Here is a 16,346-nt window from a genome sequence, read left to right as displayed (position 1 = left end):
ATCACTTATACAACAGGGAATTTTTCCACAAAACACTTCTTTATTTATAGAAAGGTTGCAATATGTACATAGAGCAGCTCGGCTCTAGAAGTCAAAATCTCCTTGGGAGATGTAAAAGATGACAGTAATGGGCTATAGACATGCCCTAATACAAATGTTCCCTTACTGCCAAGGGAGCTACTATTTTCTCCTTTAGGAATAATGTGACTAAGGAGTCTATAGATTTGGCAGAATTCCTTGACACTTGATCTAGTAGTCTGCCTCCCTCCTCATCACAACCTTGTTTTCTATCTCTCAGGCTTCTCTATCTTGTGTGTGTGCATTGTTGCAACCCTAACCCTAATTCTAACAATTGGTATCAGAGCCAAGTTCCTTGACACTTGATCTAGTAGTCTGCCTCCCTCCTCATCACTCACGACCTTGTTTTTCTATCTCCGATTGAGATACCCTCTTAGGAGAAGAAGGCATATACTGTAGTGTTCAGTATATGAATTAGGATTTTTAGGGTCCATGGCACGATTCAAGCATGTTTTCGGCACCGCAAGGTTTCTGTAGATGTTTTGGAGAGACATCATTTTGGATTGGTTCTACTCGATTCTGGGTGTTTGGGTTGTGCAACGGCAAAGATTTGGTGTGCAACAGAGCAGCATCTACAGTGTCTTCAACAACATCGACCATCATACTTTTACCAGTTACACTCTATTCTCTACTCTGTGTTATTCTTCATACACTTTGCAGGTGATTCAATCAGTTGCAAACCATCTGGGGTTCCATAGAGTGAATACTGTACTTGCAGTGTGTTGAAAGATTTTGCATTTGGTAGACAGTCATGGCTGGCAGTAGTGATGTATTCAACATGTTATCTCCTCAGGACAAACTTGATGGGACTAACTACCCATTGTGGTCCTATATGATGAGGCATGTATTGGTTGCTAAAGGCCTTTGGAATGTGGTTAGTGGTAGTGAAACTCATCTTGTTTCACAACTACCAGTGCAACCAGGTGCTGTAGGTATATCTGAAGTAGAATCTGATACAGTTGTGGCTCCTCCACATGCACCACTAGGACTTCCCACTACTGCAAAAACAAGATGGGCTGGAAGATATGCACAAGCACACGCATTGCTTGCACTTTCTGTGAAGAGAAGCATTATTCCTCATATTCAGTCATGTAAGACTTCAAAACAGGCATAGGATGCACTTGCTGCATTATACCAAGTGTGCAATGAAGCACGTGTTGCATATCTGCATGCAAATAGTTGGAGTTTGAGCACATGAATGAGGGAGACTCAATGGACAGCTTATTGACCAAGATCTTTTAAGGAGCAGCTCGCTAGTGTGGATGAGATATATCCTGATAGTACATTGGTGCCCACAGTTCTCAATGCATTTTTGGATTCTTATCAGAGTTTTGTCTCTACCTTAGACTCATGATGAAGATAAATCCAAATGGTCTTACATTTCATGAGCTGGTTTCAGTACTCTTACGTAATCTAGGTAAAACAGAGCTGTTATGCAAGTTGGTGACCAAGCTTTTATTGCCAGTCAGAAAGGCAAAGGTAAAGCTTCTTCGCATGGTGGCTATAAGCCAAAATTAGAATCCTCAGGTAAGGATGCAGAGAAAGAAGGTGATAAGCCTAAAAATAAGGGCAAGTGTCACTATTGTAGGAAACCAGGGCACTACATAAATGAGTGCAAGAAAAGGCTAGAGAAGGAGAAAAAGAAAGAATCAGGCATAGCTGTGGGTTGATGCATCTGTACCAACAAGTGCAGAGAAGAAGGAATCTGCAAGTTTTGCTCAAGATGATTGGGCATGGACTGTACATTGCAATTATGACCCTTCTGTTCATGATATATGCATATCAGGCAGAATCGGATGCCTGGTACTTTGGCAGTGGTGCGAGTAAGCACCTTACTTCACAAAAAAATTTGTTCTCATCTGGAATCTATCCCAAGTACAGGAACCATCACATGTGCAAACAGTTCCTCATATCTTGTCAAAGGAGTTGGTAGAGTTGTGCTCACTGCTGCAAATGGGGGCACATTTACTCTTTCTAAAGTTTTATATGTGCCAGGCATTAAGAAGAACTTGCTATCAGTTTCAGCCTTAGCCTTGTCAGGCTTGATGGTGAAATTTATGGATGACAGATGTACAATTCAGAGGATAGAAATGATGGTTATTCTACATTATCTCAAGTACCTTGTTTCATGGCCTATACAAGATGGATGTATTTGAGAAGTTGTCGCATGATGCTTGCTCAGTCTCTACGACTCATACTATGAGTGATGTAGAATTATGGCATGCACAATTTGGACATCTGAATTATGGCAATTTGTTACCCCTTCAAAGGCATGATATGGTGTCTGAGTTGCAAACTCTTGAGACCCCTGCTAGACATGTATGTGAGGGGTGTATTCTTGGTAAAATGCATCGGGCATAATTTCCAAAGGATGGATCTATGAGAGCTGTTAAGAAATTACAACTTATACATAGTGATGTATGTGGTCCTATGAGGACACCATCTATTGGGGGATATCTCTACTTCGTCACTTGTATTGATGATTACCACATACATAGTGATGTATGTGGTCCTATGAGGACACCATCTATTGGGGGATATCTCTACTTCGTCACTTGTATTGATGATTACTCCAGATATAGCTGGGTGTATCCATTAAAGCAAAAGTTAGAGGTTTTTATGTGCTTTAGGCACTTTGTATCCATGGCTGAAAATGCATGTGAATGTAAAGTTGGCACCCTTTGTTAAGATCAAGGGGGGGAGATGGAGAGGGCACAATGTATGGTGAAAGCCCAAGCTTGACCTCATGGTTTTTGGTTAGAGGCAACTATGTGCGCAAACTATGTGTTGAACAAATGCCCTACCAAGGCCTTGCAGTCTAAAACTCTTTATGAAGCTTGGCATGGCAGAAAGCCTTCTGTGGCTCATTTGCATGTTTTTGGTTGTCTTGCTTATGCTCTTGTGCTCGAGCAACAACGCAGTAAGCTTGATGATAAGGCAGTTAAATGCATATTTGCCAGATATAGTTCAGAAAGCAAAGGATATAGACTCTACCATTTGGCCTCAAGGCGGATTTTATTTTTGTCAAAAACTCAGTTCAACCCATGCTTTCATGTAAAAAACAATATAATGTATGCTCACAAGACATGTTTGATTCGCTCCTACCTTTGTTTAATGGAGGGCAGCCATATGTAGAGCAATGGAATGCTCAACCAAGTGTTGAAATTCAGCCTTTGCAGTTGTAAAATTAGCCTGAAAATTAGCCTTTTGATGAGGCAATTATTGAGGATGTAGTGGATGAGGAGAGAGCAGCCATAGAAGAATCTAGGCGTATGCCAAAATGGCTTGCTCAGACATTAAGCAAGTTGGTAGCTCCTTTACCTAGCAAAACTCATGCAGGTTCTCGTCATGCAGATTATTCTCATGTGGATCATGTTCTCATTTCTACTTTATGTAATGAGGAGGAACCTATTTCCTTTGAGGAAGCACAGGATGATGATCATTGGATTCATGCTATGCAGGATGAGTATAAATCTATACTCAAGAACGACACCTGGTATTTGACAGATCTACCTCATGGCAAGAAAGCCATTAATACTAAGTGGGTTTACAAGTTAAAACGCAAAGCAAATGGTAACATTGATTGCTACAAGGCTAGACTTATTGCAAAGGGGTATACCTAGCAAAAGGGCATTGATTATGATGAAACATTTACTCCCACATCTCATATAACTACCATTGGGTGTCTCATTGCTTTGGCAGCACATCATGGGTGGAATGTACATCAGTTGGACATTAAGACTACATTCTTGAATGGGGATTTACATGAGGACGCGTATGTATTGCAACCTCCTAGTTTTGCTATGAAAGGAGAAGAGTCTAAAGTATGCAAGTTGAAAAAGGTTCTTTATGGCCTTAAGTAGGCTCCTAGAGCATGGTATGAGAAGATTCATACATACTTGGTTGCAAATGATTTTTGCAACAGTCCAACAGAGAGTACCCTCTATGTGAAGAGGAGTAAGGATACATTTTTTGTCATCGTTCTATATGTTGATGACATGCTGATCATGGGACCCGACATAGATCAGATTTCAGCCTTTGAGGCTGATTTGTAGTCATCATTTGAGATGTCAGATTTAGGGCCCTTGCATTACTATTTGGGGATTCAGTTTATGCAGTGCAATGATGGCATTGTTATGCTGTAGTCTAAATATATATAGAAGCTATTGAAGAGGTTTAACCTTGAAGACTATAAACATGTGGCTACACCTATGGAGACAAGTACTCGACTTAGTCTTCAAGATGCAGGAGACTCTTTTGATGCTAGTTTGTATCAGCAGGCTGTTGGATCCCTTCTTTATGTGTGCAACACGAGGCCAGATATACAGTATACAGTCTCACAATTGAGTAGATTTATGCATAGCCCAGGTATGAAGCATTGGCAGGCTATTAAGCGGGTTTTTTTCTATTTACAGGGCACTCAGTATTTTGGATTATTTTATCCAAAGGGGAGTGAGTCACAACTGTATACTTTCAATGATTCAGATTGGGTTGGATGTTATTATGACACACGAGTATCCACTAGTGGGTTTTGCTTTCACCTTGGTGATTCATGTATATTATGGCTTAGCAAAAAGCAACCTACAGTGGCCACTTCCAGCTATGAAGCTAAGTACAGAGGGTAGCTTTTATAGCTACAATTGAGTGTGCGTGGCTCAGACGTCTTATGGTTGATTTGGGTGTTGGACACTCGTCTAACACTATAATTTTCACTGAGAGCCAGAGCGCATTAGCAGTTTTTGCGAGAGGAATCGAGTGTTTCATGCTCGCACTAAGAACATTGAGGTGCATCACCACTATGTCAGGAAGAAAAGACTCTCTGCAGAAGAGATCAGCTTGGCCTATGTGTAATTCGTAAGGGAAAGGCTCTTTCTCTGAAAAGTTCAAAGCTTCTTGTAAAGCTGTGGGCCTACTTCCTTTTCAGGATTGATTGGCCATACCCTATACATGTTCACATCATCACTCCAGGGGGGATTTGTGGCATTATATGGTAGTGATATGTGTGAACACACTTAGGACCGCCGCGGGGCACTTTTTCCCTCACTAGGAGGTTTTGTAGACACAACCTTGGAGTCTCCTCCCCGGCCTTCTTTTGTAGCCACAACCTTGGAGTCTCCTCAGTGTCTACAATGATCACCTGCTCACATGGCCTTGTGTAGCCTCCTGTATGCCTTGATCCACCTCGTTCACACTCACACGGAGTTGACTGGCCGCCCAAGGGCAGTGCACCCGAATCTCTTCTAGGGCGCTCTTCAGCACTGCGGTCACGTTCTCCATGCCCACCAGTAATGCGCCCTTCCTCAAGGGACTCTTGACTCTCCATCTCCCATGTGTGACCCTTGGATGCCTGACCCTAACCTTAACCCTTAAGGTTATTCCTAACCCATGCTCCACTAGAGCTTGTTCCCATGCTCCCATGCTCCCATGCTCACAAGCCTAATGTGGGTTAGCCTCCTAGTATATGCACACATAATGTGCATATAACATACTTTGCCTCTCTCAAAACATTTCACTCTTGCAATGAAAAGAAGGAGAACTACACTGAACAATATCAACAAAAGAATGGCTAAACAATGGTAAAAAAATCATGAAAACATCGTTTAGAAATAATCCAAACAGAAATATCTACTAATACGAGGTATAATCGTATTAATAATATGCGAATAACCCGCATCTATCTAATGTCAGTGCACGAGAAAATGTACTTCAACATTAAATAACCCTCAAAAATATTAAATTCTCAAGAAAAAAAATCATGATTTTTTCCTAATTTTTCCTAATTTTATAGGGCCTCAAAAAATGATAATTTTGAATTCCACCAAACCTATCTTATGGCATTCCAAACCTATATTTTTCCAGAAAATTTTTAGCATTTAGATTTGCCAAAATACCATTGATATTTTAAAAATACCAATTTTCAAGATTTCTAAAAACAATTTCTACAAAATTCCTAATTTTTCCTAAGAATCCCATCATTCACGAAATTTCCAATTCTGCCCGACAATTCTCAAATCCAATGAAAATCTATAAATTTAATGGATTTTTTAAATTTCTAGGTCAAAAAATATATTTTTAAAGGAATTTCAATGGTCACGGGCCCTCGAATGGACACACCACATGCCAATCACCAACCCCACATTTTCCAAAAATTTAAAATAACCTTTGTCTAATTTTTCACTAATTTTTAGGAATTTTTTAAAATTTTTAATTTACCCCAAACGCATTAGAATACAAACGGTCAAAAAATTTCAGAATTCCAATGGTTTTCCTGGAATACGGAAAGCCAACAGTTTCGGGAAAATGAAAAGACAAAAAAAATCAGAATGTGAAAGGTCAAAAGTTTCCGGAATCCGAAAGGTCAAAAGATTTTTTGATATTCGGAAAGCCAAAAGGTTTCCCGGGAATGCGAAAAGCCAAGAGATTTCAAGAAGATAAATTGAGAAATTTTTCAATGAAAATTTTTTTTCTCCCAAATCTCATATTTTATCTATTTTTCAAGCTTTTTTAAAAGCATTGAAAAGCTTTTTTTATAAAAAAGAAATCTCTTTTTTTAGATTTTTAACCACTCTCCTCTCTCCATCTTCTTCCATCTAACGTTCTCTCTCCACCCCCTCCTTCTCTGATTACAAAGAGGAGGATTAAGATTTAATTAAATTTGCCATCACACTATCATATTCATAATTATTTCTAGATTAGTTTATTGAAACAATTTAGAGTACCACTTCTTTCACATCCTGCTTGTGAAGAGCTACCTCTAACTTTTAATCAAGAGGAAATACTTGTACCTGTCAACACAATCAATGATCATCAACACACTAACACATGCAAGAGAAACATTTACACTAAGTATCTTTTGATTTTCAAGAACCATCCTATAGAAGATACTCAGTGTGGATGTCTGAGTGATATTTTGCACTTGTCCAAAACTCATCTGCTCATATAAGTAAACATGTAATTGAGGACAATTACAAACTCAAGTAGGAGGAAAGTTATCTAGATCCTTCTATGGTAGATTTGGGATGCCTAAAATACCATTGCACCATGCTAATGGTTGGTATCATGGGTGATTCCATTATTAAATACTAATGGGCCAGTGTTATTAGTGTATACATATTTAGGGCCATGCTAGCGTTTTTGGTGTATGCACATTTGGGACAATGCTAGTGTTATTGGTATTGCAGGTGATTTCGTGATTAAATTTGATTTTATGCATAAATAGATGCATAAAGAAATTCTTTTTTTAATATAAAAGTGTTATTCCCATTGAAGTTGATTTTTATGCATAAATAGATGCATAAAGAATTTTATTATCAAAATTAGAATTCTCTTAAATTCTATGTTTAAATTCTATGAGTATTTGATAAATGAATAATTAAATACTCTAAGAGAGAAATGTCTCGTTTTATATACCACACGGATTGTAAAAGGAAAATTCAAGAAATCTATCGAGATCGAAATATTGAGATAAATGATTAATTTATTCCTCATTGGAATTCATAACTAATTTAGAAATCAATTAAGTGAATATTCAAAGAAAGAAATTTAGTAAAATAGTAACTGAATTATCAAACCTTTTCGAGAAAGATAGTTCAGGAAAAATCTTATCCGACTCGAACCACCGTGAATCAGACAGACTATGACCAAGACCAAACTCTTATGTCAGTTTTTTTGAGGAAAGAAGGTGTGACCACTTTAGAAAAGTACACTCAAAACTCCCGCCAAATCTGAAACTAAGTTCGAGACCCTTTGAATTGATCTGTGGATCAAGGTTATAGAATTCGAGGAATTTTGGTATGAAATTCAAAATTCCGTTCAAGAAGTTTTGGGCATACTGATTCAAGAAATACTCATTGTATTCAAAAGAAAATCAAACTGAAAACTTGCATAGAAACCCTGTTTTCTTAAAGGACTGTCCTACGCCAGAATGCTGGAGGGAGCATTTGGTATATGTTTTTCTAAGGGAAGCTCGGTTGCAACAGCTGGCGGGGAGGAGTGTTCAAAGGACAACTCATGCGGCAAAGCCTGCCCAGCCTCGGTATGGTTGAAAAATGGTGTGCTTCCGATACGATGGGCAAGGGCTGACAAAGCGGTCCCTAAGTGAAGTGCCAGGACACCTAAGGAGGATCTTGGAGAGTTCTAAGCAGGCGATGCACGGGCTCGCGGTGCCTAGGACACCCATGCGTATGCCGTGGAAGATATGTAGTGTGATGGACGAAATGATTATTGTAATTTGTTACTGGATCTCGTTGGCTGACCAGTGGGTCTCAACATGGAGAGTCCAGAGTGATACTGTTTTTTAAGAAACAAGGGTCTGGATGGAAATTTTGAGTTATGATATCTGTAACCAATAACTATTTGTCAATGGATTATTTTATATGTTAAAGTTTTAAAGAGGAGTGTGTGCGTATTTGTATTCAAAAGCAAAAGTTAAGAAACGCATTCAATTATGGGTGGGTGAGTAATTGTCTGGTTCTATCATATTTGTATTCAAAAGCAAAAGTTAAGAAACGCATTAAATTATGGGTGGGTGAGTAATTGTCTGGTTCTATCGATTCCAGTGGTTGGCCATGGGCCGAATGGGGTGGAATCAATGGAGTTTTAATAATTAAATTGAAATAATAGGAATACGCTTAGAATTCAAGTAGTTAAATAAAACCCTGAAGAATTTCTCAAATGAGTAGATCAATGGTTGTGCCTGATTTCGGTTAGGAAAAAAACGTTAATTCCCTCAGATGATTAGATCAACGGTTGTGCCTGATTTCGGTTAGGAAAAAGCATTGATTTCTTCAAATTAAGTTAGTGATAGTTTTCCTTCTATCTGGTTTAATCAGGTGATAGTTTTCCTTCTATCTAGTTTAATCAGGTGAAGGATAGTTTAATCTCTTGAGCCCGTTAGAAAATTTGTTAAGAAAATAAAAAAGGTAGAATTGTCTCCATTTTTCAGGCAAAGAAAATTTTCCCAGTTTCGGTTTCGGAATGACCACCAGATTAGTCTCGTGTCCGGACATTCGCGAGGGGGCGAGGCCCCGAGTGGGAAACCCTGCCCCACGCAAGAGGAAGCTACTTCCGCTGCTAGCAACCGGGAATCCGATGCGCGGAGGGGGCAGAGGGGTCTCACAGCTAGTATCAAAGCGCTATTGTAAACTTACGAAATAGCAGTAGAAATTGCCTAAAATTTTAAAATAAATCTGGGAAATAATGTTTTCACTTGTTAAGATTATGTTGAAATGAACTTCATAAATTGAAAACTCATAAATTGAATTGGATTTTTAGATGGATACCCCAAATCTGTCTAGCATTCTTGGACTCTCCCAGAGTCAGGATATAATCGCCTTTGCCTTCGAAAATCTCATCAACTCTGCTACAACCCGAGAAAGCAGAGTGAGACTCGCTCGTCACTTTGAGGATCTATACTTTCCTGATCCAATAGAGCGACGTCAGCATATATGGTTCTCTGGAGGGCGAAGTATTCGCGTCAATACCAATCAACGATAGAGACTCAGACAGAATATCTCACTAACCATGATCTTGATAAGGCTAGGAGTTATTCATTATGTATAACTCTATAATCATTCACCCCGAAATTTTAGAATTTCTTGTCGTATTTTGACTTCTTAGCCACTTTATTCCTAGGAGAAGAATTATAGCACCATTATCAGTGATGAATCGTGTATATCATAGCATGTCTCCATTGCAGTATCGCCTTTTTATGCGTACGCGATTGAGGCAGTGACTTTTGGAGCTGAGACGTTCTATGTATATATCAAAAACTTTTGATAATAAATGATGTTTTGCAAAAGATTCCAAATTGTTTTCGTGGTTGTGAATATTGGTTAACAAAATTATCAGGGTGAATCTTGTTTTCAAGAATTATGATGGAATATTTATTTATTTAAGAAATAAATCTCAAAAATTAAATAGTCATAAATCTGACAAAGTTAAGTTGACAAAAATATTGTTTTGTCAAAATCATGAGGCGCGCGGCCCATGCTAGGCAGTCGGATTCTCTTACCAATGATGAAGAGTTAGATTCGGACGTTCGTAAAGCCCTGCACCGATCCCAACCTGGTCCCTTCAAAGGTGAAGGGGAACAGTTAGGAGAAGTAGTGGAAAAATGGATCGAGGCAATGGAAGAGTATTTTGATGTAACCGGGTATAACGAGAGGAGCAAGATGGAAGAGTATTTTGATGTAACCGGTTATAACGAGAGGAGCAAGATGGAAGAGTATTTTGATGTAACCGATTATAATGAGAGGATCAAGATGGAAGCGTATTTTGATGTAATCGATTATAACGAGAGGAGCAAGATGGCTCTCGCCAGATTGAAAATTGTGGAAACGACGAGGGTCGCATGGAGGAACCATTGCGAGACAAACCATCTCGACCGAAATACCCAGACCTGGTCAGATCTTAAAGCTTACCTCAGGAAGAGGTTCTGTCCTCCGGGCTTCCTGGAAACCAAAATGAATGAGTTCTTAGAACTGAAGCATGATAGCCGGACGATTGAAGAATACCATCAGGCATTTGCCCTTCTCCTCAAATATTATCCACTTTTGGATGAAGAGCAGTTGATGGCCAGATTCATTCAAGGGGGATGAACGAGCCATTGGACTCTTTAGTGAAAAATGCCAAACCAGTCTCAACGGCTGAAGCTTTCAAAATGGCAAAGGACTTTGCCAAAGAATTTGTTGTTAAGGTCCCGCTGAAGCCTGCACCCTCAAACTTTAAAAGGTTCCAAACCCCGGGAAGTGCTTCAAACTTTCCACCCCCAAAGAGGCAACAAGGCCCTAATCAGAATCAAGATGCTGGGAAGGAAGACCCTTCCCTCAGAACACTTTCTCAGGAGCCCCACCTCTTTCAAGGATTCAGAGGGATGAGCTTAGAAGTGAGAACAAGTGTTTTGGGTGTCAGGGTTTCGGTCACCAACTTAAAGACTGCCCGACTCCTGCCATGTCAAGAGGATAGAGAAGTCAAGGACCCAAAGTGCAGAGACCAGCCCCTTTGTATCAATCAAATCAGGGTCCGTCTCGCCAAAATCAGGGCAATCCTAGGAGGACTCCAGCTCAACCATCTGCCACTATTCAGAGTAGTCTTAGAACTCCCTCCCAGAATTGGGGTAACCAAAGAGAAAGAGTTCCGCCCCAATCTGCAGTAGCCAGAGCAGTTACGATAGCAAAAGTAGTGGAAGAGGAAAGAGGTCAGATTTATGCCGCGATTGAAAACCAAGGGCCAAATCGTCAATTCTCTGTCATCCATACTCCAGCTGAGTATAAGGGTAAGCCATTCAAGCTTTTGATTAATTCAGGCAGTACTCATTCATTTATTTTCCCAGGATGCTTGCGTAAGCTAATCTTAGAACAGAAATCAGGGAAACCTATGCAAGTTGAATTGGCCAGTGGGAAGATTCTTTTCACTCACCATCAGACAGATCGTATTCAGTTCAATCTAGATGGAAATTTAACTGACTGCCATTTCAGAGTCTTTACCTTTGGGAGTTTTCGACGGAATCCTTGGAATGGATTGGCTCCACAAAAGCTGACATTCACTGTCACAATGGAACCTTTTCCTTCCGTGACCTTCACGGGAACAAAGTTCAAGGAACTGGAATTTTCGGATCCCCAGATCTGCAATTAGTAAAAGCTTTGAGGTTGCTGAAAAGACTTAGAAAGAAGCAGCTCATTTATATTGTCAAAATGAATCCGGTAGACACAAAGTTAAAGGCTAAAGAACCAGAATGGTTAAGTGAGTATGATGATTTATTCCCAGCAGAGCTAACTGAGATGCCTCCGATTCGGGAAGTTGATCATGAGATAGAATTGACCTCCGGAGCTCAGCTCTAGTAGCCCAGCGCACGTACAAAATGCCAGTCCTTGAAGCCATTGAACTCAAGGAGGAACAGCTTAGGCAGCTATTAGAACAAGGGTTTGTAAGACCTAGTGTTTCACCTTGGGGAGCGCTAGTTCTCTTTCAGAAAAAGAAGGATGGAACGTTAAGACTCTGTGTGGATTACAGAGGTCTCAATTAGCTGACAATTAAGAATAAGTATCCTATCCCCAGAATTGATAAGCTTCTAGACAGGCTAAATGCAGCCCAGATCTTCACAAAGATAGATCTCAAATCAGGGTATTACCAGATCAGGATTAATGAAATCAAGATATCCCAAAGACAGCCATCAATACTCGCTATGGGCACTATGAATTTATTGTCATGCCGTTTGGATTGACAAATGCCCTAGCTACATTCAATCGCCTAATGCAGGACATTCTCAGAGAACACTTGGATGATTTTGTTCTTGTTTTCTTTGATGATATTCTGATTTACTCAAAGAATGCAACTGACCATGAAGCTCACGTCCGTAAAGTTCTTGAGATTCTAAGGAAGCACCAACTCTTTGCAAAAAAGATCAAATACACTTTCTCTGTCAACCATGTTGAATACTTGGGCTTTTTGGTATCCAAAGATGGAATTTCTCTAGATTCCGCAAAAGTCCAAGCAGTCATAGATTGGCCTAAACCAAAGATAGTGAAAGAAGTCAGGGGATTCTTGGTATTAACTGGTTGGTATAGAATTTTATACCTAAGTATGCTCTCATAGCTTCCCCCCCTGACTAATCTTCTCAAGAAGAATACCCCGTTTCAATGGTCTGCCAGGTGTCAGAGTGCTTTTGATAAGCTAAAGACCGCCTTGGTAACCAATCCCGTTCTGAAGTTCCCAAATTTCTCTCTACCCTTTGAGGTAGTAAAACTGATGCCATTGGTTTTGCCCTGGGAGGTGCGCTCATGTAGGAAGGTCATGCATTGGCCTATGAATCCCGAAAACTCAAAACGCATGAGAGAAATTATGCTGTCCATGACCTGGAGTTACTTTCAGTAGTCTATGCCCTGAAGTTGTGGAGACATTACCTACTGGGTCAAAGATTCACTTTGATGATAGATCATCAGAGCTTAAGTGGATCTTCACTCAGAATGATCTCAACATGCGCCAAAGAAGGTGGATGCAGACCCTGCAGGAATTTGATTTTGAAATCAAGTACCGCCCAGGCAAAGAAAATGTGGTAGCAAATGCCCTCAGCAGAAAAGCCTCCTTCCTTGCAATCACAGTGGTGTCAAATCCATTGATTAATGAAGCAAGAGAGAAGATCATGTAGGATAGATTCTTTGGCCCTATTGCTACCCTACTTATGCAGGAAAGCAAAACTCCTTAGGAGTTGAAGCGAGTTCAAGGGTACACCTCCTGGATGAAGGAATTATGTATTATAATAGCAGGCTATGCATTCCCAATGATGAGGGGACTAAGGGTAAAATTCTAAATGAAGCCCTAAAAAAGGATGTACTTAATCATGTATGTCAATGCCTGATATGTCAGAAAGTCAAAGCCGAAAGTGTAAAAATGCCTGGGAAGTTACATCCATTAGACATCCCCTAGATGAAGTGGGAATGTATCAGTATGGATTTTATTACTGGACTACCTTCAGTGCAATCAAGTTACAACTCCATCTTCGTGGTAGTTGACAGACTAACCAAAGTTACCCATCTGATTCCAATAAAAGAAACCTACACTGCAGTGGCCAGAGTGTTCCTCAAGGAAATCTTCAGATTGCATGGCCTACCCAGGAGAATAGTAAGTGATCGAGATCCCAAATTCACATCAAGATTCTGGACTGCATTCTTCGAAGCAGTAGGAGCTTTCCTGGATCTCAGCACAGCTTACCACCCCGAGACCGATGGTCAAACAGAAAGGATGAACCAAGTAAATGAAGATATACTTCGGTCATGCTGTGGTGGCAGGGAACCCAAGAAGTGGCTAAGCTATCTGCACCTAGTCGAATTTGCCTACAATGCTTCTTATCACCGAAGTATCGGGATGAGCCCTTTCAAAGCTCTCTATGGACAAGACTGCCTAACACCATTAACTTGGCCGACCCATTGGTTAGGGTTGAGATGTCTAGACAGATGCTTGACGACATGGAATAGCAGATGCAGCCAATCCGTAAGGATATCAAAGCTGCCCAAGATAGACAGAAGCAGTATGCAGATAAGAAGAGGTCCAGACAGAAAATTCGAAGAAGCAGATATGGTCTTCATTCGAGTACGCCCCGAGTACGCCCCAAAAGAAGTTCTCTATCTTTTGCCTCCTCATCTCAAAGTACATAATGTATTTCATGTCAGCCTACTTAAGAAGTATGTACCGAGCCCGAATCATGTGCTTAATGATGAACTCTTAACTTCTTCAACCCAAGGGCAGATGGAACTCCAACCTGAAGAAATCCTTGATGTTCGAGAGAAGGTTCTCAGAAACAGAATTCTAGAGAATTATTAGTCAAATGGAAGTTCTATCCTTTTGAAGACGCCACCTAGGAGAAAGAAGCCGAACTGATGCGGGATTACCCCTAGTTTGTGAGATGAGGACATCTCGCATTTTTCAAGTGGGAGAGGATGTAAGATTCCTCCCCAGCTCTCAAGATGTCCAGTTTCTTCCCTTCTAATCAATCCCCTTTTCAGAAATATAAAAGATCTTGTTTCTACCTGTTTTGGCCTAGAGAGAGAGAAAATTTTCTAGAGAGAGATAATTCAGTTTTTTGATATCTTTGGATGGAGAATAATCCCTTCTTATTAAAATAAATTCTCCCGAAACAGAAGTTTAAAGCGAAATTCCTAAGGTGCATTAGAAATAAATTATAATGTGCACAAAAGACCTTAGCCTAAGGATCCAGATTTTCTGAAAATTTTGGATTAAGGTTCTTATGGACCACTAAGATTAATCCAAATGTAGGGAGGGGATAAATTGAAGAATAAAAGAAAAACCCCCCAAAAATGAGTAAATGCTCATATAAGATGAAGAGTGGACTAAGGACCAAAGAAAAGAGTAAAAATTTTAAATTTTGACACCTCAGAGTGGGGATCTCCCCTCATGAAGTAGGTGCCTTTTTTCTCATCATTACCCCCAATTTTAAATCAATAAATGAGATATTTCATCTCTCCTCTCTCCTATTTCAAAACTAGATCCAAAAAGTAAGCTGAACTGACCCAAAAATGGTCAAAAATTGACCAAACTGATCTGGAAAATTCTAGAATCAGTTTGCTTGGTTAGAGGCTCACTTTTTCCTATAAATAGAAGCCTCCCCCTTTGTAAAAGCTTAATGGTGTTTATGCACTGTTACTCTATTCTTGTCCTAAGCCATCTACATTGAATTTCTTAATAATTCAATTATTTTTGGCCTAATCCTCTTTAAAGTGAATTGGTGGCCACTCTTGCTTCAAACAAGAGTAGAACCCTCAATCCAAAGGAGAGCTTACAAGCTTCATGTAAGCTAATTTTCTTACTTATTTATAAATTTTAAATATATGGTTTTCTTGATTTTTATGTTTTGCAGTTAATTGAATTCAAATGCTATGCCTTGATGTGAAAAGGCCACCCCCTTCTCTTCTTTACGTTCCAGCCTTTCTTAATCCTAGAAAGATTAAATAAGGAATTAATTAAATTCTTCTTATTGTTTACTCTCTTGAATTTAGAAAATTGTGTAGATTAGAGTTCTATAAATCTAATTTGGGTTAATTTAAGTTAAATAAAGTATGATAAAAATGAGAAATGGTCAGCCATACAAAGGAGGTTATGGCAAAATTTTCCAGAATTTTGTGGAAAAGAAAGTTTATTTTTATGTTATTCCAAAAGAGTAATTCCCACCATTTTTGCATCTAAAAGAAATATTCTAATTACTCCATGTACATATTCACCTATGAATATGCATGGATATCACTAATTTTAATTATTAAAATTGATTTCTATTTATAGAAAGATGCATAAAGGATTTTTTTTATTATACAACTGTTATTCTTATTAAATTTAATTTCTATGCATAGAAAGATGCATAATTGAAACTTTTTTATTATAAAAGGGTTATTCCCATTGAAATTGATTTTTATGCATAGAAAGATGCATAAAGAAAATTTTTTAATTACAAAAATGTTATTCTTATTAAAATTGATTTTTATGCATAGAAAGATGCATAATGGAATTTTTTTATTATAAAAGTGTTATTTCCATTGAAATTGATTTTTATGCATAGAAAGATGCATAAACGTATTTTTTTAATTACAAAAGTGTTATTCTTATTAAAATTGATTTTTATGCATAGAAAGATGCATAAAGGAATTTCTTTGATTATAAAAGTGTTATTCTTATTAAATTTAATTTCTATGCATAGAAAGATGCATAATGGAATTTTTTTTAATTATAAAAGTATTATTCCCATTGAAATTGATTTTTAT

Source organism: Cibotium barometz, chromosome 10 (genome assembly GCF_041138505.1).
Source record: "Cibotium barometz isolate CiBa-2024 chromosome 10, ASM4113850v1, whole genome shotgun sequence".
Lineage (NCBI taxonomy): Eukaryota > Viridiplantae > Streptophyta > Polypodiopsida > Cyatheales > Cibotiaceae > Cibotium > Cibotium barometz.
Note: the sequence above shows the minus strand (reverse complement) of the source record.